We start from the raw sequence: 26,902 nt of genomic DNA on the forward strand, positions 1-26,902 counted from the left end.
ATACAGGCCTTTTGCTCCATTAGTTTTAAGAGAGGACCCTTCTCGAGCTTTCCCTCTCTTTCTCTTTACTCCTCTTTCTCTTCTTTCCTCTTCCCCTCTACTCCTCCTCTTCCTCTTCTTTCCTCTCTTTCCCTCTACTCCTCTTCCTCTTCTTCCCTCTTATTCTTTCTACTCCTCCTCTTCCTCTTCTTTCCTCTCTTTCCCATACTGCTCTTCTTCTTATCTCTTTTTCCTCCTACTCCTCTTCCTCCTCTTCTTTCCTCTTTCCCTGCATTCCTCTTCCTCTTCCTCCTCCTTTCTTTCATCTCTTCCCCTCTGCTCATCCTCCTCACCTTCCCCTCTACTCTCCATTATTCACCATCATCATCACCACCACCACCACTAACACCACCACCACCACCACCAACCACCACCACCACCAACCACCACCACCAACCATCACCACCACCACTAACACCACCACCACCGCCACCATCACCACCACCACCACCGCCACCACCACCAACCACCACCACCACCACCACCACCAACCATCACCACTACCCATCACCACCACCACCAACAACAACAACAACCACCACCACCACTAACACCACCATCACCACAACCACCACCACCACCAACCATCACCACCACCACTAACACCACCACCACCGCCACCATCACCACCACCACCAACCACCACCATCACCACCATCCCACTACTATCAATGGAATGGGCAGGAAAAAAAGAACAGGAAAAAGGAAAAACACAATCTGGAAAACTATCACCTAATGGGACTGGGCAAATGATTCACGTCTCCATTAGCCCATTATTTAAGGCTTCCATTATTTTTGTTATTAATTACTTGTTTTTTTTTTTATTACTGTACTGGTTTGCAATTAGGTCGTTAGGATAGATGTATGGTTCCTCTCTCTCTCTCTCTCTCTCTCTCTCTCTACCTACTTACCTGTCTAACTCCTCATTTTCTTCCCTATATGACAAACCACACACATCCATCTCTGTTCCCCCCCTCCTCTCTCTCTCTCTCTCTCTCTTAACTCCTCCAATCTAACTTCCCTCAAGCAGCCTTCACCCATCAGTCTCAACAAACATGAGAGCAATGGTTTTCTCGTGGACGATTAAATCTAGTTCATTTTAGAGAGAGAGAGAGAGAGAGAGAGAGAGAGAGAGAGAGAGAGAATGTATAGTGAAAGGGTCAGTGGTTAAATATTTGAAGGGGTGACAATCTGACTGATGGTTGTAGATAGACAGATAGACAGACAGACAGACAGACAGATAGACAGACAGACAGCACGTAGATAGACAAGGACAGACAGACAGACAGACAGGAAGACAAACTCGCTACACATACACGGAGGGTAAGGAAATGTAGACAAGACGAAATAGCTTACACACACACACACACACACACACACACACACACACGCGTTCTCCTAGATCACACAGTAGATTGCACACGTTCTTATTCCCGTATCCCTCATCATAACCCCTCCTCTCTCTCTCTCTCTCTCTCTCTCTCTCTCTCTCTCACACACACACACACACACACACACACACACACACACCTTCCCCCTCTCTATTTTCCCCTATCACCACCTCCTCAGGGATAAGTATGCAAAAACAAACACGAAACAAGCATAGTTCGTGTTTTATCTGAATTGCCGCACGTCAACAGAAAACGGGGAGCGCGTGTGGGGGCTGACTAAAGAGAACCGCGCTGAGTTACTTCGGGAGCTATCTCTAATCTCATATTTTCTTTCCCTGCTTTTTTCCCCCCACTCCTGTGACGCTCCTGTTTGCTCCTGTTAGTGCCTTGTGCTCTTCCTTCTATCAGTCTTTCTTTTTATCTCTTTTCTGATCGAGTTTGCTCAAGAAACGGAATATTTTTCACTAATACATGAGTTTACACGCATTTTATACGGTGTGTGTGTGTGTAAGTGAGAGAGAGAGAGAGAGAGAGAGAGAGAGAGAGAGAGAGAGAGAGAGAGAGAGAGTTATGAAAGGGACAGAAGATAAAAATTCAGACCAAAGAAAAAGAGCTAGAAGAAAAAAAAAAGATTATAAGAAAGAGTATTAAGAATAAGAAAATATTGAGACAGAAAAATAGACTGAGAAAGAAGAGAGAGAGAGAGAGAGAAAGAGAATATTAAACAACAGGCTGTCGAAGAAGTTACCCAAGGAAATAAATAACGAAAGAGAGAGAGAGAGAGAGAGAGAGAGAGAGAGAGGGGGGGGGACTGAATAGAAAAGCATGTATTAGGGGAAAAAAATAAGGATAGTAGAGAAAGTAGAAAAAAAAAATTGAAAAAAGAAGGAGTAAAAAATGATAGGAAAGATAAATAAATAGAAAATGGAAGAGGATAAAAAACGAGAATAATAAAATAATATGAATAAGAGTTAGGAGAATCAGAATAAAAATAATGAGATGATTATAAAGGGAATTAAGAGTAAAAATAAGATTAATAATAAGAGAAGAAGAATTATAATCAGAGAATAATTAGGGTAAAATAAGGCAATAAGAAATAGAGATAATAAAAGAAAATAAAGAGAGTGTGAGGAAGGGAGTGTCTATCACGTGTACAAAGTTGGTCCCTGGTGGAGTTGGTGAGGACTAGGTGGCTTATTATTTACGCACACACACACACACACACACACACACACACACACATACTGTTCATACGTACACTCTCTCTCTCTCTCTCTCTCTCCCCTTCCTTAAGTCACTCCCTCTCCTTCATTCTCTCCCTCCTTTCTTCTCTAACACCTTCCTCTACTTTCTCACCCTCCTTCATTCCCACCCTCCTACCCTCCTTTTCTCATTCTCTCCTCTCCCTCCATCCTTCATTCTCTCCTTCCCTCCTCCTCCTCCTCCTCTCTCTCTCCCACCTCATCCTCTCTCTCCTTCTCTCCTACCTGTAGCGGACCTCAGCATCAATCACGGGACTAATTAGTAGATATTGACAGTGTAAATAACCACAGGACGCACCTGGTTATTCACACACACACACACACACACACACACACACACACACACACACACACGCACACATACAGGCCTCGTTATCCATACACATATACACACACGTACACATTCACACACACCAATACATAAACATAAATACGTACACATATAGAGCACATAATCCCTTTCTTTCGTCTTAGAAATATAGAAATAGATACATACAGTCTCTCTCTCTCTCTCTCTCTCTCTAATACCCCTACCCACACCCATACCCACACCCTTACATCCCCTCACATATAACCTCCCACCCCACCCCATCTCACCCCACCCCACTCCCCAACCCCAAAACCTTCTCCCACCCCCCAATCAATAACCCCACCTCAATACCCCCCACCAAACCCCCCCCACCCCCAATCCATGTTTTCCCTCTCTCTTAAATTCTGGCCTGGCAAAGTCTCGAACCCAGGCTCTATGTTCCGATGGTAAAGAAGCCGCTGAACTGGAGGGAGGGAGGGAGGGAAGGGGGAGGGAGATAGGGAGGGAGGGAGGGAGGGAGTTTTTTTTTTTAGGGGGGGGTTAGATGATGGGAAAGACCCCCCAAAAAAAAGTTGCTGTGTGTGTGTGTGTGTGTGTGTGTGTGTGTGTGTGTGTGTACTAGGAAACATGCAACCAGGTAAGAGGAATTTATCTATTTATATCTACCTACCTTTTCATATCTACCTATCTATCTATTTTTATGGATGGGTAGATGAAAATTCTATTGCATGAAAAAATGACCTAAAAAGCATGTAATTATTCACTTTAGTATTTCAGTGATAAAGGAAGAAAATGATCCGTAATAAAGAGATAATTACCTTTTACACCTGAGCATCAAGGTGTTCCCAGGTAAGTAAAATATCTACAGGTAGCGTAAATAAAATAATAATAATAATAATAAAATAATAAACCTGGCAGAACAAGAATAAAATAAAATAAATATAATAAAGTGACATCGTAGTGAAGGGTTAAAAAAATACCCAGATTTTTTAACATCGAAAAAAAAAAAAAAAAAAAAAAAAAAAAGATTATACGAAGTGAGAGAACTTGGTGATTTATATGCAAGAGGGAGGGAGAGGGAAGGAGGGAGGAGGAGGGAAAAAAGGGAGGGAAAGTAGGAATGAGATGAACGAGGGAGACAGGGAGAGAGGAAGGAGGAAAGTGAAGGATGAGGAAAATGAGTGAGAAAGGACAGAAGAGAAGGGAGGAGGGGAAAAGAGGAGGAAGGTAGGAGAGAGATGAGGGAGGGAGGCAAGGAAGGAGGAAGACGGAAAGTGAAGGATGATGAAAAGGAGAGAGAGACGAGAGAGAGAAAGAGAGAGAGAGCGACGGAAAAACAGTGGATGACAAAGACTGAATAAGAATGAAGAAACAAAAAACAGCGTGGCCACAGAATAAATAAAGAATAAAGAAAGAAGCTTGGAAGACACTGAGAGGAAATAAAGACAAGATAAAGAAAATAAAGATAGATTGACAATAAAGACAGAAACAGATACAAGGGCGAAAAAAATAAGAATAAAGAAAAAGATAAAGAATAAAGATAAAGACACAGAACGAAAATAAAGATAATGAGAAAATAAAGAGAGAAATAAAAGATACAGAGGAAGAGGGAAGGCAGGACCGATGGTGAAGGAAGAATGAAGGCAGAAACGATAATTTATACCCTGAATTAAAATGGGGGAGAGGAGGAGGAAGAGGAGGAGGAGGAGGAAGGGAGGAAGAGGGGAAGGAAGAGGAGAGGAGGGAGGTGAGGGAAGGAAGAGGGGGGAGGGAGAGGGAGAAGGTAAGGTAAGGGGAAGAGGGAGGGGAACAGGAGGGGGGAAGGGGAGAGGAAAGGGGAGGTGAGAGTAGCAAGGATTATGTGAAGTAATGGAAGTGGAAGGAGGCAGAGAGGAAAGGGAGGAAGAATGGAGGAGGGAAAAGGAAGGGAAGGGAAGGGAAAGGGGAAGAAGGAGGGGAAGAAGGAGGGGAAGGAGGAGGGGGAGAGGGAGAAGGAGGGGGAGAGGGAGAGGCAGGGGAAGGTGAAAGTGGCAGTAAAGAGGGAGGAAAGGAGGAGGAGGAGGAGGAGGAGACAGAGGAGACAAAGAAGAGAAGAGGAGGTGATGGAGGAGGAGAGAGAGAGAGAGAGAGAGAGGGGGTGATTTCAGACCCAGATAACACTGCATTGGCGTGAACAACAAATCACCTTCACTGTACATTTATAGAGTCGTTACATGTACAGTTCGCCTCAGAAGTTCGTAGTACAACAGCCCGCAGTATCATTCTTGGCAGGTAAAAAAGGAAAAGATTATGTAACACCATTATGTAACACAGCAATACTCCTTCTATCTTAACTTGGCCCAGATTTTCGTCCTTTTGCAGTTTGTTTCCCCTAACTCAGTGGCAGGAAAGACAATGCTATGGCTCTACATCCTTCCCACTACTTCTTCGTGACTAGCATCCTATTCTAGTAGTAATCTCCTTATATACGGCTCTCCATCCTTTCTAGCACTTCTTCGTGACTAGCATCATATCCTACTGTTAATCTCCATACAGCTTAAATCCTCTCCACAGCTTCTTCGTGACTAGCATCATATTCTGATCGCCTGGATATCAAATTTAAGATGAAGAATATGTTAAAGGAATGAAGAAGATGCCAGCGCTGTATTGGGAGAGAGAGAGAGAGAGAGAGAGAGAGAGAGAGAGAGAGAGAGAGAGAGAGAGAGAGAGAGAGAGCAGACAAACGCAGAAACAGAAAGAAAGAACGAGAAAGAGCGAAGGCAAGCCAGCAGAAAAAGCCAGGCAGGAAGGCGGCTTATATCTGAAGGTAAATTGGGGTAAACTCCGGGACCTGAGCGCAATAAAAAGCCAAGAATTTACATATCGCCAGGGCATAAAAAGTCTAATTCTCGGGCGAAGAGGAGCCATTTGCATTGCCATCACCAGCACAGAACTCTATGTTATGGCGCGCTGTTTCCCTCCCCCTCCACCTCTCTCTTTAATTCGCTCTCTTTTCCTCTCTCTCTTTAATCTTATGGCGCGCTGTTTCTTCCGTATCTATTTCTTTTCCTTCTCTATTTTCTCCCTCGCAGTTTTGTTTTTTTTCCATCTCTGTTTTCTCCTTCGCTATTTTGTTTTTTGTTTTTTCTATCTTTATTTTCTCTCATTTTATGGGGTGCTGTTCCCTCCTCCACCTCTCTCTTTAATTCGCTCATTTTTTCTCTCTCTTTAATCTTATGGCGTGCTGTTTCTTCCATCTCTATTTCTTTTTCTGCTAGTTCTATTTTCTCCTTCGCTATTTTGTTTTTCTCTTTTTTCCATCTCTATTTCTATTTTTTCTATCTGATTTCTCTGTCTTTAATTTTATGGGGTGCTGTTTTCCTCCTCCACATCTCTCTTTAATTCGCTTTCTTCTGACTCTCTATTTTGCTTTCTTCTATCTCTATTTTCTGTCTTTAATTTTATGGGATGCTGTTTCCTCCTCCTCCACCTCTCTCTGTGTATTTCGCTTTCTTCTCTCTCTGTTATCGTCTCTCTCTCTTTTTTTTTTTAATGTACTTCTCAGAGAACAAATGGCTTTCAGTTTTACCTTCCTCCTTTATTTCTACCAAGTCTATTTCTTCTATCTTTATTTCCCTTATTTGCTTTCTAATTTTGTTGCTTCTGTGATTTTTCCTCCCCACTCTTCTCAAATTGATTTAGTTCTGTCCTCACTGACACTCTTATATTTTTAGGTCTCTCTCTCTCTCTCTCTCTCTCTCTCTCTCTCTCTTTACTTTCCCTTCATTTTATTCTCTGTTTCTCTTAGTATTTTATTTCTATTTTATTTTTGGCCATTTTTTTTTTTAATTTCATTTTCTGTTCACACATTTGCGGGTTCTTATTTTATTCTTGATTATTTTGAGTAGTTTCCTTTTTTTCTATTACTCACATCTGTTCTATAAATTCATCCGGCCAATTTTTGTCTATCTATCTATCGATCTATCAATCTATTTATTTCCTGACAACTCTTCCCTCTCATCCTCAATCTCTCACTCTCTCCCTCCACCCCCTCACTTTTCCTCTCTTCATCCGCTCCTCCCTCTCACCTTCTCTCCTCTCCACCGCTTTCCCTCTCCTCCACTCTCTTTCTCGATCCAACCCTCTCCTCTCCAGCTTCCCCCCTCCCCCCACTCTTTTCCTCACACTCTTCCTACCTCTCCCTCCATCCATTCCTCACCTCTCCTTTTCTCACCATACTTTTCTCCTCTCCTCCCTTCCTCCCTCCATCACCCCTCCTTCATTCTCCTTCCCTCTCTCTCACTCCCTCTCACTCTCAATTTTCTGAGCAAATCCATCCATCCATCTATCCATCCATCCCTTACCTCTCACACCTCCCACCCTCTCACTCCCTCTCCACATATTCTTTCCCTCACTCCATCTCTCTCCATCCCTCCTCCCTCTCACCTCTCTCTCCATCCCTCACTCCCTCTATTTCCTGAGCACATCCATCCATCCCTTACCTCTCACATTTCCATCTTTCTCACTCCCCATTTTTTCCCCTCGCTCCCTCTCTCTCCATCCCTCCTCCCTCTCACCTCTCCCTCATTCTCCCTCACTCTCCCTCTATTTCCTGACCACCTCCCAAAAGCGGAAAAAAACACAAACCTTCAGGCAAAAGCAGAAATGAGTAAAAGGGTTGGAGAGTCTGTGTTTTAAAGAACGCAAATTAAGCCGCCATATTTCATCTTTTTTTTCTCTTTTCCTCTTTTCCCTCCCTCCATTTTTCCTCCTCCCCCTTCCTGTAGTCTGGGTTTATTTCGTGTTGCTCTCTCTCTCTCTCTCTCTCTCTCTCTCTCTCTCTCTCTCTTACACACACACACACACACACACACGGTAAGCTTTACTGAGGGTGTATGAAGCTTACTAAATATTTCAAAGTTACAGCTCTAACCATAAGTCGTAATGAAGAGGTTTAGAGCTCATTAACGTCCCTGTTCTCCCTAACATCTTTTCCTTAGCGATTTATTTTTGGATATGGGTGTTAATATTCTACTGTACGTTATTTATGCAGAGTATGACGATATTAGAGTTATAGTGGAAGAGGAGGGTAAGGAACAGTAGGGTAAATAAATCGCTTAGGAAGAGGTATTAAGGAGCTTCCCCTATCGACAAGAATACCACTTGCTACTACTACCAACACTGCAACTACCACTATTACTACTGCTGCTACTACTACTACTACCACTACCACTACTACTGCTGCCGCTGCTACTATTACTACTATTGTTACTACTCCTGCTGCTATTACTACTACTACTACCACTACTAATTAACCTGCCACTCACCTTTCCAAGACAGAGGCGTTTGTTCATGGTGTGCAGGGCATGTTCTGCAGACTGCCTATCCGCGAATTCCACGAAGCAGTAGGGGTCGTTGCCGGACTGAAACGAGGTGATTAGAGGTCGTTAGTGTGCTTAGAGGCAAGGCTAAGGGTAGTTTATAAGGGCAGAGGTAGATTGAAGGTAGATTATAAGGGTACAGGTAGGCTGAAGGTAGTTTATAAGGGTACAGGTAGAAAGAAAGTAGATTATAAGGGTAGAGGTAGACTGAGGGTAGTTTATAAGGGTACAGGTAGATGAAGGTACATTATAAGGGTAGAGGTAGACTCAAGGTGGTTTATAAGGGTTGTGGTAGACAAGGAAAATGGGGGGTAGTTAGGAAGCACAAAGCAGGAACAGAACATTGTAATATTTTTCTTAGTCTTCTCTCTTCTTCCCATCCTCCCCATTCCCCTCCCCTCCCCTCTCCCTCTCCCCACCCCTCCCCTCCCCTCATCTCCATAGCAAAGGCCTCACCAGCTCCCTTAAATAAAAATCCAAAGAGCGTAAGGTGGAAAAATTGTCTTAAGGGAAAAAAGGGGATTTTATGTGGGAGAATATCCGAGAGAGAGAGAGAGAGAGAGAGAGAGAGAGAGAGAGAGAGAGAGAGAGAGAGAGAGAGGGAGAGAATGTATGGTGGCAGTTCTCTCTCACATTACAAATAAAAAACTGGGCAGCAGCACACACACACACACACACACACACACACACACACACACACACACACACACACACACCGCTCGCTGGTGCAGTGGTAACGTTCTCGCTTTCCAACTGGTGGACGGGAGTTCGCGCCTCGCTCAGGTTGCGAAAAGTTTCACTGACGAAGTGGGTGGTTACTGTCCCCCTCGAGCAAGGGGACGGGTGTGTCCGTGTGTGAAGGTCACAGCCTTGCCCTTAGATCGGACTATATGAGCTCTCAGCTCCCTTCCGGGAGGGTAAAAAGCTGACGATCACGACCAACAAGTGATCATGACCGACCCGGTGAATTACACACACACAGTCACTACACCTCTCTGCACACACTCCTCTCCCTCTCTCTCTCTAATTAGTGGTAAATACAATCTTTTTTTTTGGAGGGGTACAATTAAAAAAGCCTAATTGTATGTTTATTATTTTTTTTCCATTGTTTTAATACTAATTAGAAACCTATCAGCCCAGGTGTGTAATTAAAGGTATCAGGTGTATGGAATGATCTCTCTCTCTCTCTCTCTCTCTCTCTCTCTCTCTCTCTCTCTCTCTCTCTCTCGATACCATAATTCCACCTTACCTACTCCACCATCATCACTACCTCTATCACCATCACCATCACCACCACCACCACCCAACCACCATCTCCACCCCACCATCACCACTACCACTACCCTCCCTCCACCACCACAACCACAATCCTTCCTCCACTACCAACATAACCACAACCCTCGCTCACCATCATAACTATCATCATCATAATCCCCTACCACAACTACCACAATTCCCCCTACCACCGCCACCACAACCACAATTCCCAACCACTACCACCACCACCACAATCCTCCCTCACCACCACAATCTCCTACCACAACTACCACAATTTCCCCTTACCGCCACCACCACAACCACAATCCCCTACCACACCTACCACCACCACAACCCTCCCTCATCACCACAACTATCGCCACCATAATCCCCTACCACAACTGCCAAAATTCCCCCCTACCACCACCACCACAACCACAATTCCCAACCACTACCACCACCATCTCAATCCTCCCTCACCACCACAATCCCCTACCACAACTACCACAATTCCCCCCTACCACCACCACAACCACAATCCTCTACCACCATCACTGCAATTGCTCACATTCCCCAGACATACCTGACGCACCTGTGCATAGCGTAAGAAGGTAGGAGTTACGCAAGCGAACACCGGGAAATGGGTCGGCGTTGGTTGCGATCCGAGGGGAAATGAGGAGAGGGGAGAGGGGAGGGGAGAGGGGAGAAAGGAGAAGAGGAAGAGGGGATGAGATATAGGAGAGATAGGGGGGAAGAGGGGAGGAGATATAAGAGAGAGAGAGGGGGGATGAGGGGAGGTGATATGGGAGAGACAGGAGAAGAGGGGGGAGAGAGGGGAGAGAAGGAGAGGAAATATAGGGGGAGAGAGAGAGAGAGAGAGAGAGGGAGGGGGGGAGGGGAGGGGAGGGGATGAGGGAAGAGGGGACGGAGAGAGGCGAGACGGAAGAGGTGAGAAACGATGTAGATGAGATGTGGGGAGGGGAGAAAGAAGGGAGAGGAACAAAAAAGAGGAGGGAGAAGAGGATAATGGGAGAGGAGTAGCAGCAGGGAGAGAAAGAGAGAAGAAAAGAGGGAGAGGAGAGGTGGAGAAGAGGGAAAAGAGAGAGTAAAGAGAGGAGAAAAGAGGGAGAAAAGATGTGGAGAAGAGAGAAAGGAGAGAGGAAAGAGAGGAGAAAAAAGGGAAAGGAGAGGTGAAGAAGAGGGAAGGAGGAGAGGAAATAGAGAGGGAAGGAAGGGAGGAGAGGAGAGTAAAGAAAGAGCAAAAAGGATGGGGAGGAGGAAGGAGGTGGCTGGGAGATGGAAAGAAGGAAGATAAAAGAATGAAGAGAGGAGGGGAGAAGAGGGAAGAAAAGACTGAGAAGAGATGAGGGGAAATAAAGATGAGGGGAAAAGATGGGGAGGGGAGAGAGGAGCCTGAGAAAGGAGGGAAGGGGAGAGAGAAGCCTGAGAAAGGAGGGAAGGGGAGAGAAGAGGTTGAGAAAGGAGGGAAGGTAGCAATAAGAGGCGATGAATGGAGGTAAGGGGTGTGGGGGGTGAAAATTGCAAAGGGAAAGGAGGAAGACAATATAAAACAACATCATAGTGAAGAGGTCAAGTGTGTCTAGATATGAGTAGGTCACTTGAAGAACTAAAAGGTCAGAGTAGGTGAGACAAGGTTGAATAGGTAGCAAGAGGTCAAATTAAAATAAGCTGGGTCATTCCAAGATAAATTTCGTAACTATCCTGACGACAGACTTCTACTTCTGATTTAATACCACTATACCTCTACCAAAAAGCTTCAGTAAAACACGTAGAGGTTATTTCTCATAGTCGCAATTGCCTTCACTACCATTTTTCCTGTATTTAGGAACAGAAGTCTGCCGTCAAGAATGTTAAAAGTATTTGGAAGATTATGATTGTCAAATTTGCTATATTTTACAATCACTCTCTCTCTCTCTCTCTCTGCACACACACACACACACACACAGATAGATTAGACAGATACAGATAAAAACAGATAGATAGATATAAATAGATATATATATATACACAGACATAAATCCACAGCTCCTCTCCGCCTAACACCACACACTAAATCCTAATCCCAGAGGCCATCAAACCGCCTATTAAAAAAATCCCACCATCGCCAAAAGTCTTCACGGCCGCGTAAAATCAAAACCCACTCCAAGTCAGGTCATAGCAGGTGGGAGTCAGGTCATAAAGCTTGGGGTCAGGTCAAGGGAGCCTGCGCCCGGACGCGTATATTGAGGGGGAGGCCGGAGTTACGAGGGTCGCTGCGTTTAGCGGTAAGTGTCCCTGGCTTTTAGCTGTATTAGCGCTTAAGCGTGGTTTTTTTTTCTTTTTTTTTTTTTTTTGGCGACGTAAAGAGAGACGTGGAGGGATTTTGGAGGCCTGAGCTGTGGAGGGGTTGAGAGGGGGGTGGTTTGAGGGGTTGAGGTGGGGGGTTTGAGGGGGTGAGGAAGGGGTTTGGAAGGGGATGGAGGGGATGAGGAAGGAAGTTGGAGGGGTTGAGAAGGGGGGTTTGGAGGGGGTTGAGAAGGGGGGTTTGGAGGGGGTGAGGAGGGGTTTGGAGGGGGTGAGGAGGGGTTTGGAATGAATTTTTGGAGGGTCTGAGGAAAAGAGAAAAGGAAAAAAGTGGCAGGAATGAGAGAGAGAGAGAGAGAGAGAGAGAGAGAGAGAGAGAGAGAGAGAGGAGGGGGGGAGGGGGGAAAGACTGAGGTAAAGAGAAAGGATGGAGAAGAAGGTAAAAAGTAATGAGAAAGGTATGAAGGGTGAGGGAAGGGTGTAGGGAAGGGTGTAAGAAAGGGTGAGGGGAAAGGTGTAGGGAAGGGTGAGGAGAGGAAGTAGGGAAGGGTGTAGGGAAGGGTGGGGGAAGGGTGTACGAAAAGGGTGAGGGGAAAGGTGTGGGGAAGGGTGGGGGAAGGGTGTAGGAAAGGGTGAGGGGAAGGGTGAGGAGAGGAAGTAGGGAAGGGTGGGGGAAGGGTAAAGGGAAGGGTGAGGGGAAGGATGTAGGAAAGGGTGAGGGGAAGGGTGTAGAGAGGAAGTAGGGAAGGGTGTGGGAAAGGGAAAAGGGAAGGGTGAGGGGAAGGGTGAGGGGAAGGGTGAGGGGAAGGGTAAAGGGAAGGGTGAGGGGAAGGGTGAGGGGAGAGGCACCAATCACAGAGCAGGATTTACTGTTGGTGAAGTCAGGATTTCTCGGATTAATTAGACATTTAAATCGCGCGGTGGGCTGTGGCGAGGGTGAGGGGAGAGAGTGAGGGAAGAAAGAGGGTGAATGAGAGTGAAGGAAGAGTGAGAGTGAATGAGGAGAGTGAAGGAAGAGTGAGAGTGAATGAGGAGAGTGAAGGAAGAGTGAGAGTGAAGGAAGAGTGAGAGTGAATGAGGAGAGTGACAGGGGAAGAGAAGTGAACGAGGGGAGAGTGAACGAAGAGAAAGAGCGTATGGGGGAAGAATGGAAGGTGAGAGAGGGGAGGAAAGGGGAGAGTGAGGGAGGAGTGAGGGAAAAGAGTGAGGGGGGACTAGAAAGAAATGAGAAGAGATGAGTAAGGGAGTGAGGGGAGATGAGGGGAGAAAGGAGCGAGTAAGGAGCGGAAAGAAGAGGAGGAGGAGGAGGAGAGAGAAGAGTGAGGAGAGATGTGGAGCAAGGAGAAGCAAGTGAACGAATGAGGGGAGATGAGGAGAGGGGAAATGGGGAGAGGAAATGAGTGGATCGATCGTGTAGGGGGAGATGAGGAGAGAGGAGTATAGGGGAGACATTAAAAAGAGGGGAGGAGGAGGAGGAGAGAGGGGAGAGGAGGGGATGAGAGGAAGGGGAGGAAAGGGGAGAAAGAAAGGGGAGACAGGATGATAGAGGGGAAATTAGGGGTAGAGGGGAGAAGGTAGAGGAGCAAAGGGGAGAAGAGAGAGGGGGAGACGAGAAGGGAGAATGGTGGGAAGGGATGAGAGAGAGAGAGAGAGAGAGAGTTCAAGGGTGTGCTGAATGAAGTGAGGGGAGATGAAGAGGGAGTGGCAAGTGGTGTTGGGTTAAGTGAGGGGAAATCTTGAGGCTCGTGTTAAGTGGTGAGGGGAGGGAGGGAGGGAGAGAGGAAGGGAGGGAAGAAGAGAGGGAGAACGATGAAGGGAAGAAGACAGAAGAGGCAGCGTGTGAAGGGAGAAGTAAGGGATGAGGGGAGAGGGGAGGAATGATGGGAAAGATGAGGAAAGGGAGAGAGAGGGAAGAGGAGAAGGGAGTGAAGGAGGGAGAAAGAGCATAGGAGAAAAGTAGAGAGAGAGACGAGGGGAAAGAAAATGAGGGGAGACGAGGTGAGAAAGAGAATGAGAGGGGAAGGGAGATGTTGAGTTAAGTGAGGAGAAATAGGAAGGGTGGAGTGAGGGGAAGAAGGGGAGGGGCCAAGGCGTTGATTGAATGAGGGGAGAGAGAGAGAGAGAGAGAGAGAGAGGGAGAGAGAGAGAGATTGCTTGTCCACTGCGGCCTAATGAAGAGGGGAAACAGAGGGAAAGGAGGAAAAATGGAAAAGGAGAGAGAGAGAAACCGGAGAGACGGAGACAAAAGAGGGGAGAGAAAAAAGAGGGAGGGGAGGAAAAAATAGAGACTGGAGGAAAGGAGAGAAACTAAACGGAGAGAGTGGAGGAAAGGGAGAGATTTTGGAGGAAGAAATTGGAGGTAAAGGAAGAAAAGGGGAGAGAAACGGGAAGGAAAAGGAACGGAGGAAAGAAGGGGAAATAGGGAGGAAGTGGAGAGGAAGGAGGGAAGAGAGGAAAGGAAGAGAGGAGGAATGAGAAGAGGAATGGAAGAGAGGGAAGGAAGAGGAATGGAAAAGAAGGAAGGAAGAGGAAAGGAAGAGAAGGAAGGAAGAGGAAAGGAAGAGAAGGAAGGAAGAGGAAAGGAAGAGAAGGAAGGAAGAGGAAAGGAAGAGAAGGAAGGAAGAGGAATGGAAGAGAGGGAAGGAAGAGGAATGGAAGAGAGGGAAGGAAGAGGAAAGGAAGACAGAAGGAAGGCAGTGGAAAGGATGAGAGAAAGAAGGAGAAAAGGAAGAGGAGAAAAGGAAGGGAGAAGGAAGAAGAAGAAAGAAAATGAGAAGAAAATCTCTGTCTTCAACATATCTCTATCAGTCTCTCTCTCTCTCTCTCTCTCTCTCTCTCTCTCTCTCCCTCTTTCTCTCTCTCTCTCTCTCTCTCTCTCTCTCTCTCTCTGTGCTGTCTTTTTTCGCTGTTTTTAAACCATATCTCTCTTTTCCTACTCTTCATTTTCCTTTTTTCCTTTTCCCTCTCTCTTTCCCTCCTCATCTCTCTTTCCTTCCGTCTTCCCTCCCCTTCCCTCATTTCCTTCCTGATCTTCATTCCCCTCTTCGATACCCCGCAGCAAGGAGGCAGGTGCAGGCAGAGAGGCAGGCACGCAGGCAGGCGCATAGGTAGGCAGGCAAGTAGGCAGAAGGAGAGGCTGGAAGGCGGAGATAGAGAGACAGGAAGGCACAGGGAGAGGCAGGGCAGCAGGGAAGCAGGATACGAGGGGAGGCAGGTAGGCAGGTAGGGAGGGAGGGGGGCAGAGTGGCAGGCAGGGAGGCAGGGAGGCAGGGAGGGAGGAAGGGAGGAAGGGAGATAGGGAGACAAAAACTGGAAGGAAGAGAAGGAAAGGAAGAATAGAAATAAGAGAAGAAAAGAGAAAGATGCAGGCAGGGAGGCAGGGAGGCAAGCAGGTAGGGAGATAGTGAGGCAGGAAGATAGTGAGGCAGGCAGGTAGTGAGGCAGGTAAATAGTGAGGCAGGCAGGCAGTGAGGGAGGAGGGCGGGAAATCCACTGACAAGCACACCGCATCGCCAATTTACATAGCTGAATATTTTACCCCTAGACCATTGATTAGTAAGTCACGATTCGTTTAATATTCATATGATCGAGGCGCCTAATCTCTGGCTTACAGAATTTTCCCAACCAATGCACGCAGACAGGCACAATCAATGTCTAAATCACTCTTCAGATCGATCGAGAGGGAGAGTTAAAAGGCAACAGAAGGATTGCGGGCGGCGCGGGGACCAATCAGCGCCTTTGTTTACATTGTGACGTCACGGCCTGGGCGATGACGTCATGATTAGGGGGCACAGGCGTAAAATTATGGTGAATACTTTTTAAATCACGCCAGGATTTTGTATTGCCACTTTTTTTACTTTTTTATTACACACACACACACACACACACACACACACACACACACACACACATCATGTAAACATTTTGGTAAACTTTAGACGAAAACGCTCACAAATAACAAACTCACTCCAACAACTGCCCTCATGCTCCACCTCACACTCTCTTGCACACTGTCTCACTGTTTTTACACTCACTCTCTCACATTATTTCTGTCTCACACACTATTCGCTTTTTTCACACTCAGTCACTCTCTCGCATTTTTCACTCACACACACTATTTCACACCTATACTCTTTTACACACATTTTCTCACCACACTCATGTTCATGTTATTTTCCACACTTCTCACACACGCATACCCTCTCTCACATTTATCTCCAACACTCATTCTAACCCTCCTTCACACACTCTCTCTCTCTCTCTCTCTCTCTCTCTCAGGCCATCATCCCACAAAGCAACTATCCATTATAAAAGCAACTTGTGCCACTAAAATGTTCCTTTCTCCCTCTCTCTCCCTCTCTCTCTCTCTCTCTCTCTCTCTCTAACCACTAACCAGACCTAACAAGGGGATAGAGCAGTGTGTCCAAAGGCCTAATTGAGCGAGACAGTTCGGTTCAGGTATACTTAGTGGGCTTATTGATATGTAAATCTAATATTGTGGTTGCTGGGGAAAGTATTTTGGATTATCAAGCCAATTTGCTAACTGTGGGTGCATGTGGGAGGAGGTGGAGACTGAGGAAGAGAGAGAGGGGGAATGAGAGAGGGAGGGGGAATGAGGGAGGAAAAGGAAATGAGACAGAGACACAGAGACACAGATAGGCAGAGACATAGACAGACAGGTACACACATAGGCAGATAGAGACAGATAGAGAGACAGGCACACAGACAGGCAGACAGAGACAGGCACACAGGTAGGCAGACAGACAGAGACAGGCACAGAGGTAGGCAGACAGACAGAGACAGGCACACAGGTAGGCAGACAGACAGAGACAGAGAGGCACACAGACAGGCAGACAGAACCATCATTAAATTGCGGGAAAAGGCATTTGGAATTTTCGATAATATGTGAGATCGATGATAGACCCGCTGATTACTTCCCAAAGCCCCACTCAGCCCGACCATCCAACCATCCAGCCATCCAACCACACTACCATCCATCCAACCACACGACCATCCATCCATCCCAACACACGAACATCCAACCTTCCAACCACACGATCATCCATCCAAGCATACGATCATCCATCCTTCCAACCATCCTTCCAACCAAACGACCCTCCATCCTTCTAACCAAACGACCCTCAATCCATCCAACCACACGACCATCCATCCATCCATCCAAACACACGACCATCCATCCTTCCAGCCATCCAACCACACGACCATCCATCCATCCAACCACACGACCATCCATCCTTCAAACCACCCGACCATCCAACCATCCATCCACCCAACCATCCATCCACCTAACCATCCATCCACCCAACCATTCATCCGTCCAGTTAACCATTTTTTACTTATTGAACCATCCATTTACCTAACCACCACCACCACCACCATCATCATCATCATTACTACCACCATCACATTAAAATAAAAAATCAATAAAAAGACTAATAATGTGCAACAGAAAACATAACACAAACCATACATCAAAAAAAAAAAAAAAATGAGGAACAGAAACAATTAATGAACAATGGGTCTGATAGAAAAAAAACAGAAAAGCAATTACTTCATATTTACAGCTTTTAACCTTGATCGTTCACCTTGACATTTTCCGAATTAAGCTCAAAATTAAATCGGATTAATGTTATCTCAAACTGAAAATCTGTGAGTCATGTTTTGTGTGATTTTGACTCGGATTTATTTATTTATTTATTTATTTATTTATTTTGGGGGGCAGTTAAATAATAGTGATAAGGAAATGATATCTGGAGTAATAACTTGGGAACATTACTACAAGGTGGGGGCGCCCGTCGTCCACTCACTTCATGTAGTGGTGCCTACTTCATTCTTCGTCTTTACCATTCTTTTCTGTCTGCCCTTCTCTCTGTTTTATCTCATTCTTCCTGTCACCTTTTATTACTCTTCTTTCCACTTAGGATTCCTCTACACTGGGTGAATCAGTTAATATATTTAATCAACAGGTGACAGATTAAAAAAGAAAAAAAAAACAGTGGAAGCAGAAAAAAAAACAATACGTTTAATATGGCAACACTGCTGGACGGGTGCAGTTACAACACACCCCCAGGCACCATTTTCTTCTTTTAATTCAGCTTTGTAACTATGAGCTTTATTAATCAAGTGAACAATTAAAAGAACACATGAACTAACAAACAGTACACTTAGAAAAATACAAACGAAAGGAAACACAATAGAAGAAAAGGGGCGGAAAAAGGCTCCCATCTGGCAACACGGGGTTCAGTTGCCATATACCGCCAGATGCCATGTCCTTTTTATTTAGGCTGAAGCGAGGGATAAGCGCGTTAATAATGACGTGAATTATAGCGTTAATAAAGTACATAGAGCTTAATAATGGCGTATTTGTCAGTGATGCAGTTCCCTTGTCATCGGAGCCCTGTTAATGACTGATAATTTTCTGGTTATGAGGGTCTTGTTACTCATTCACCCGCTGATGCCGTTTTCTGTGACCTGCGTTTACATTGCCAGCAGAGACTCGCCTGTTTTAATTTCCCCCCTGCTTTAGTAGTAGTAGTAGTAGTAGTAGTAGTGGGAGGAGAAGTAGTAGTAGTAGTAGTAGTAGTAGTAGTAGTAGTAGTAGTATTGCTGCTTTTGTTTACATTGCTAGCACTGACTCGCCTTTTTTAATTCCCCACCTCCTTCATTAGTAGTAGTCGTAGGCATAGTAGTAGTAGTAGTAGTAGTAGTGGTGGTGGTAGTAGTAGTAGTAGTAGTAGTAGCAGTAGTAGTAGTAGTAGCAGTACAGATGATGATAATGATGATGATAAACAAAATAAAGTGTAGAAGTCGGGAGCAAATGAATCTGTAAAATATATACTGCATGTGTGTGTGTGTGTGTGTGTGTGTGTGTGTGTGTGTGTGTGTGTGTGTGTGTGAGAGAGAGAGAGAGAGAGAGAGAGAGAGAGAGAAAGTGGAGAGGTAACATCCACACAAACATCAGAGTGAAAATTACTCCCTTAGCAACGTTCGTCCTGTGATAAGTAAAGCTTTAAGAGACGACCTTCCTATGTTGAATAAAATGCTGTATGTCTTTCCTGCAATAAATAACAGAGAGCTCGTACTTCCTGGGATAAATATACGTTCACGTCCTTCCTGTGCCAAATACAGTGCACGTCCCTCCTGTAATTAATATAAGTACACGTTCGTCCTATGATAAAGACAGGTTGCTTCACTGATAAACTAGATAAAATAACTTGATGTGAAAATAAAGACATGGGGAAAGAAATGATTCACACACACACACACACACACACACACACACACACACACACACACACACACACATACCAACCCCACCCCCATACACAACCCTTCCCACAAACCCATCCCACCCCAACACAACCCCATCCAAACACACTCAAACCCCTCCACGCACAACCCCCCTCACACCTCTCCCACAAATCCACCCCAACACAACCCCTCCCACAAACCCCTCCCCACACACACCCCTCACACCAGAAAAGCATGAAAAAAATACCAGTTCAAATCACACCAGGCCTAAAACACCACTGCAAAGGTCATTACTCATTAACCGAGTGAGTGGAAAGGTTAATAGAAGTTATCAATTGCCGGAAAATGTCACTGAATATTACACACCTGCCTCTGTATTTTGCCTCTCGTGGTGGGGATAATAGGTTTTTGTGTGTGTTGGCTGTTATTGTTAGTCTTGTGGATACTGGTGCTGTGGTAATGGCTAGGTGTTGTTGTTGTGGTGGTGGTGGTGGTGGTGGTAAGTAGTGAGTAGGAGTAGGAGGAAGAGTAGTAGTAACAGTAGTAGTAGTAGTAGTGTTTGTATTATTATTATTATTATCATTATTATTATTATTACTATCGAAATCAGTATGACTATCACCAACATCAAACACTATATCCCATATCAAAAAATAACTACCAGCGATTCCATCCTTTTTCATCATCATCATCATCATCATCATCATCACAAGAAGAAGGGAACGTATTAGATAACTGAAGAAAAATTAAGACGAAAAACTATTACACACACACACACACACACACGGGAAACCAAACCTTACACTTTTCACTTTCCGCCTTTTTTATCCCGGGTAATTAACAGAGCTGTAATAAATACCATTAATTCCCCGGTAACAGCCTGGCCACGTCCGCCATATTGGATACATCACACACACACACACACACACACACACACACACACACACACACTCATGCATCCTCACCACATAGACGCACACATTTACCCCTCCAACACACACACACACACACACTCATGCATCCTCACCACATAGACGCACACATTTACCCCTCCAACACACACACACACACACACACACACACACACACACACACACACCTTTTTATACCCAGCTTGTAGGTATCGAATATCAAAATTAATTACATTTTTTACTGGATTTTAATAACCCCCATGACACGTACACCAGTTCGATGTGGTGGTGATGTGGTGGTGTGGTGGTGGTGTGGTGGTGATGTGGTGGTGATGCAATGGTAAAAGGAGGCCATTTTGGATCATGATTGGGTGGGGAGGAAGGGAGGGGAGAGGAGTGGGAGGGGAGTGGAGAGGGGGAGAGAAGGGAGGGGAAGGAGAGAGAGATGGGCAGTTCCGTCTTTACTTCCTTCCCCCATTTATTTCCTTTACTGAACTCCTTACTTAACATTATTCTTTATTTTGCTTTGTACAATTTCCTCTTATTTCATCTCTCTCTCTCTCTCTCTCTCTCTCTCTCTCTCTCTCTGCCTACCTAACACTCCTACTTAGCACCCGTTCCTCTGGCATTCTACTTAACCCCCCCCCCACACCACCACCACCACACCACCACCACAGAGGTCTTAGGGCACCACACCACACCACACCTGGCCGCTCCCACGCCACCACACAGCACCTTACCTCACCTACCTCCACGCTCAATGCAGGGGGAGAGGGAAGAGAGAGAGTGAGAAGAGAGTGAAAGAGTGAGAAGAGAGAATAAGAGGGTGAGAAGAGAGAGAGTGACATGAGCGAGAGACGGGAGAAGAAGAGAGAGTGAGAGGGTGAGACATGGTGAGATGAGGGAGAGTTAGAGAGGGGAAAGAGGAAGGGAGAGACGGGGAGAAGAAAGAGAGAGAGAGAGAGAGAGAGAGAGAGAGAGAGAGAGAGAGAATAGTGGGGGTGAGAGAGGGAGATGAGAGGGTAAAAAGAGGAAGAGAGTGAGAGAGACAGAGAGGTGGAGGCAAGTGAGAGTAAAAAGAGGAAAAGTGAGAGAGAATGGAAAGAGAATGAGATGTGGGAAAGAGAGAGAGAAGGAATGAGAGGGTGAGGAGAAATGAGTGAGAGTGAGAAGAGAGTGAGGGTTGGGGAAGACAGAATGAGAGTGAGAGGAACAGAGGAAGTGGTGGGAGGGAGGCAGTTGGAGAGGTGTGGAGATAAATATGTGGTGTGGTAGTGTGTGGAAGTGTGGTGGTAGTATGTGGTAAGTGTGGTGGTAGTGTGTGGAAGTGTGGTGGTAGTGTGTGGAAGTGTGGTGGTAGTGTGTGGAAGTGTGGTGGTAGTATGTGGTAAGTGTGGTGGTAGTGTGTGGAAGTGTGGTGGTAGTATGTGGTAAGTGTGGTGGTAGTGTGTGGAAGTGTGGTGGTAGTATGTGGTAAGTGTGGTGGTAGTGTGTGGTAGTGTGGTGGTAGTATGTGCCTAAGTCTGCTATGCTGGTATTTGGACAGAGTGGAGGGAGAAAAAGTATGTTAGGGTGTGGATGGAAGTAAGACAGGGTGTGGATGTGGGTGAGGTGGGGTGTGAGGGTGTGACAGTGTGTGGATGAGTGAGTTAGAATGTGGATGTGGGTGAGGCAGGGTGTGGAAGGGTAAGGCAGGGTGTGGAAGGATCAGGCAGGAGGGCAGGGGAAGGTGTGGAATGGTGAGGCAGGGTGTGGAAGGGTAAGGCAGGGTGTGGAAAGGTAAGGCAGGATGTGGAAGGGTAAGGCAGGGTGTGGTAGGGTAAGGTAAGGTGTGGAAGGGTAAGGTAAGGTGTGGAAGGGTAAGGCAGGGTGTGGAAGGGTAAGGCAGGGTGTGGAAGGGTGAGACAGGGTGTGACTAACCTAGGTTCTCATTTCCTAACTATGGCCTTTGAGCTTGTGCCGTTACCCATTACCCTAAGAGCCCATTACATCATCCACGTTACCACAGTTACCTCAGCGTTACGTTAGTTACCCAATTTACCTGCCAATTAACAAAAGGTAGATGGGCACCTGAGTCGAGTGAATCAGCTGCCCGGAACAGGAATCGAACCCATGCCTAAGGGACAAAGGGAAATGTGTTTGGGGAAAGGGAGAGGCGGAGGTATTGCAGAAACGAAGGTGGAGGTGATGCAAAGGAGAGAAAAAAAATGTTTGGCTGAAAAAATAAGGTATAAAGTTGAATAAAGGAAATAGAGAGAAAGAGAGAGAGAGAGAGAGAGAGAGAGAGAGAGAGAGATGAAAGGAGATGATGATGAAAGGGAGAGAGAGAACGGAAAGGGGATTAGAGGATGGAGTGGAGGGAAAGGGAGAAATGGAGGGAAGAGAGGGAGAAGAGGAGATAATAAAGGAGATGGGAAAAGGGAGAGAGAGAGAGAGAGAGAGAGAGAGAGAGAGAGAGAATGAGATAAATAGTTTGTCGGTGAAAGCCACTTAAATCAGACAGGTCTTACTGGGGGAGATGGAGGAGGAGGAGGAGGAGGAGGAAGGAAGAATAAGCAAAGGAAAGACGTGGGAGACAGAAGAAAACAAAGCTGAGAGAGAGAGAGAGAGAGTGAGAGAGAGGGGGGGGGGCAGGAGCAAGTTTTCAGCACCTTTGTGAGGATTAAACTGAATAGGTGGAGAGCTGCTTGCCTCACTCGAGCTCACTTTCACACTCGCTCACTTTCTCTCTCTCTCTCTCTCTCTCTCTCTCTCTCTCTCTCTCTCTCTCTCTCTCTCTCTCCGTTACCTGTTTCTCACTTTTTCACCTGGCTTACTTTAATTCACCTTCACTTTCACTCATTTTCACATCCGCTCGCTCACTCTCTCTCATTCCTTTACTTCCTCGTTCATTATTACTACGTCACTTCATTATGTTACGTTTCCTGCTCTCTCTCTCTCTCTCTCTCTCTCCCTTAATCCCTGACTCTCTTTCTCTCTTCCTCCTTTGCTTCCTACCTCCCATCCTTAATCCCTCCCTCCCTCCCTCCCTCCCTCCCTCCCTCCCTCCCTCCTTCTTACATGGAGGAGAGGAAATGTTTGTCCCAGGATTACACATTGAAGGGTGAGGAAGGGTGAGGCAGAGAGAAAGGCAGGGTGAGGCAGACAGAAAGGCAGGGTGAGGCAGACAGAAAGGCAGGGTGAGGAAGGGTGAGGCAGATAGAAAGACAGGGTGAGGCAGAGAGAAAGGCAGGATGAGGAAGGATGCGGTAGAGAGAAAGGCAGGGTGAGGAGAGAGAAAGGCAGGGTGAGGCAGGGTGAGAAAGAGAGAAAGGCAGAGAGAAAGGCATAATGAGACAGGGTGAGACAGAGAGAAAGGCAGGGTGAGGCAGAGAGAAAGGCAGGGTGAGGCAGAGAGATAGGCAGGGTGGGGTTGGGGGATGTAGAGGGAGGCAAAGTGAGGAAGGGTGAGGCAGAGGGAAGTAGGTGGAAAGGTGAGGCAGGGTGAGGCAGAGAGAAAGGCAGGTGAGGCCGGGGTAGGTAGAGGGAGGCAAAGAAAAAGGTAGGGTGAGGTTGGAGAAGTAGAGGGAGGCAAAGAGAAACTAAGGGAGGCAGGGAGAGGCAGAGAGGAAGGCAAGGTAAGACAGGTGAGGCAAGGTGAGGCAGGTGAGGCAGAGTAAGGTTAGGAGAGGCAGAGAGGAGGAGTAAATCAGCGAGAAAAGATGAAGACTGGCAGGGGAAGACAGGGAGAGATAGGGGATGATAATTTACAGCGGTGAGGCAGGGTGAGAAAGTGTGGTAGGGTGAGGCAGGGTGAGGCAAGGTGAGACAGTGTGGTAGAGTGAGGCAGGGTGAGACAGTGTGGTAGGATGTGGCAGGGTGTGGCAGGGTAAGGCAGGGTGGTAGGGTGTGGCAGGGTGAGGCAGGGTGGATGAAGCAGACTGAAGAAGAGGTAGACTGAGACTGCGTAGGAGTGTGTGGATGGCATAGTGAAGCAGAGAGAGCGAGACAGAGTGAAACAGAAGGGTGAGGAGGGTGAGGCAAGCAGGAGTGAGGCAGGAAGGCAAGCAGGGGTGAGGCAGGGTGAGGCAGGCAGGGGTGAGACAGGCAGGGGTGAGGCAGGGTGAGGCAGGTGTCAGGTAGGTGAGAAGTGGTGTCAACTGTCACTAAAGCGTTCCTTTGTACACCTGATACAAGGAGGAGGAGGCGGAGGAGGAGGAGGAGGAGGTGGTGGTGGTGGAGGAGGAGGAGGAGGAGGAGGAGGAGGAGGTGGAGGAGGAGGAGGAGGAGGAGGGTAGACAGACAGACAGACAGGCAGATATACAAAGAAACCCTGAAAGACAATTATTAATAAAATGATATAATTCTCATCATTATTCTCTCCATTTTTTCGGCATTGGTACCTCTCTTTCTCTCCCTCTCCCTCTCTCTCTCTCTCTCTCTCTCTCTCTCTCTGCCTATTTATCTCCTTAACCATATCTATCCATCAATCTATCTATCTATCTATCTATCTCCCCCTATCCCCATAACTCAGGCTGGTGACGTCACTGCAGCTGCTCTCACGTTTAATGCTTTTACCTGCCAACTGAGAGAGAGAGAGAGAGATGCAACTATGATTAAAAGTGTGTGTGTGTGTGTGTGTGTGAAAAGCCCTACAGTTCATCCATCCATCCATCCATTTATTCATCCATCCATCTATCCATTCATTCATCCACCCACCCATCCATCCACCTATCCACACCCAATAAAACACAAGCCTCTCATCCCATCCATCAATCCATCCATCCCATCCACCACTCACCCCACTCACCCATCCACCCATCCATCCATCCACACCCAATAAAACACAAGCATCTCATCCCACCCACCCATCACACAACTCACCCATCCACCCATCCATCCATCCACACCCAATAAAACACAAGCATCTCATCCCACCCACCCATCACACCACTCACCCATCCATCCATCCATCCACCCACCCATCCACTCTTCCCATCCACCCATCCCACCCATCCCACCCACCCATCCACCCATCCATCCATCCATCCTTTCAATACCGGGGTGGCACAATAACACAGGAGGGAGGGTGCGTGGTGAGGGAAGAAAGTATATTTGGTGTAAATAGCCTATCATAGAGGCAGCTCAGGCGTGTGATGGAGGTGTGGTGGAGATGATGTTGGAGATGAGACGGGGCCGGGGCTGGTGGTGAGTGGGGAAAGTGAGAAGGGGAGCTGTGATGGAGAGTGGTGGTGGTGAGAGGGAAGGATGTGAAAGGGAACTGGGGTGGTGGTGGTGGTGGTGGTGAAGAGGGAATGGTGGAGTGATGGTGAGGTGGTGATGAGTCTGGGTAGTGATGGAGGTAGGGAATGATGGTGGTGGTGATGTGAACGGTAGGGTGGAAGGTGAATGATGATGATATGTACTAGTGGTGGTGATTGAGGGAGTTGTGATGGTGCTGTGATGATGGTGCTATGAAGATGGTGATGGTGGTGGTGATGAGAACGGAGGGAAGGACGGGGGATAGTGGTGGTGATGCTGGTGATGAGGAGGCGGAAGTGGGATGGTGGTGAGGAAAGGGAAGGGTGGATTAAGGTGGAAGTGCAGGAAAAGATGATGATGATGATGATGATAGGAAAGGGTGATGATAATGTATGGAGGAGGGAAAGGAAAGAGGAAATGAAAGATAGGGAAGAGGAAGGAAGAGGAGATGAGGGAAGAGGTCTCAGAGAGGAAAATGAAAGGGAAGAGAGGAGGGAAAGGATAGGGAAGAGGAGAGGGAACGGAGGAGACAGAAAGGAGGAATGAAGAGAAAAAAGAGAGGAGGGAAGAGGAGGGGTGGAGAGGAAGAGGAGAGGAGGAGAGGAAGAGGTTTAAGAGGAAGAGGTTTAAGAGGAGGACATTCCACAACTATGACACCTGAGATGAAAGGGAAGTGGTGTGTGTGTGTGTGTGTGTGTGTGTGTGTGTGTGTGTGTGTGTGTGTCAGAGAGAGACAGAGACAGAGAAGGGGAAAGGGGAAAGAAGAGAGAGAGACCCGCCGTGCAGTATTCACCCCTCCGATCAGCTCAGTGGACGCAACTGTGGTACAATCTGCATGTCTGGGCCTGTACCTTTGAATGTATTGATGTGGTGGAGACTGTGGTAGACGCTGTGGTGTGCTGTGGTGGTGTGATGGAAGGGTGTGAGGTTAATGGTGTGAATGTGGTGTGGTATGATTGAGGGGTGTGGAATGGTGGTGTGATGTAATGGTGGTGGCAGTAGTTGTAGTAGTAGCAGTAGTAGTAGTAGTAGTAGTAGTAGTAGTTGTAAGTAGTAGTAGTAGCAAAATACAAAGCCCAAGCACCAGCAGAGCAAGAGCAGAATCAGCAGTGACAGCAGGAGACACTGGCACGAGAGCAGACCACATGAAAGGGCCACAGGTAAGCAGACTCAGGTGACCCCCTTAATTAGCAGGTGAGGGCCAGACAGGTGTGACGACGCATTCCTACCAAACCCACACACACACCTTCATTTCCCTCACCTTTCCTCAGTTACACCTGAAGTATTTTTGGCACTCAATTGTCATGTCTTTAAGAATTTGAGGTATTTTAAGTAATGTTGATCTTTTTGTGTGTATAATTTTACCAGACAGACAAACAGACAGACAGATATACAGAATAGAAAAAGAAACAGATATAGATAGTCACTGAGATGTTGATAGAAAGACAGACAGACAGATAGATAGATAGACAGACAGATATATATTGCTGTTCCCGTCAATTTAATAATCCTTTAGCTTTAAAATGAATTAAAACCAAAAAATGTGACGCCCTAT

The sequence above is a fragment of the Coenobita brevimanus genome, chromosome 85 (assembly GCF_032717465.1).
Source record: "Coenobita brevimanus isolate Jiangsu-jjx chromosome 85, ASM3271746v2, whole genome shotgun sequence".
In the NCBI taxonomy this organism is placed as follows: domain Eukaryota; kingdom Metazoa; phylum Arthropoda; class Malacostraca; order Decapoda; family Coenobitidae; genus Coenobita; species Coenobita brevimanus.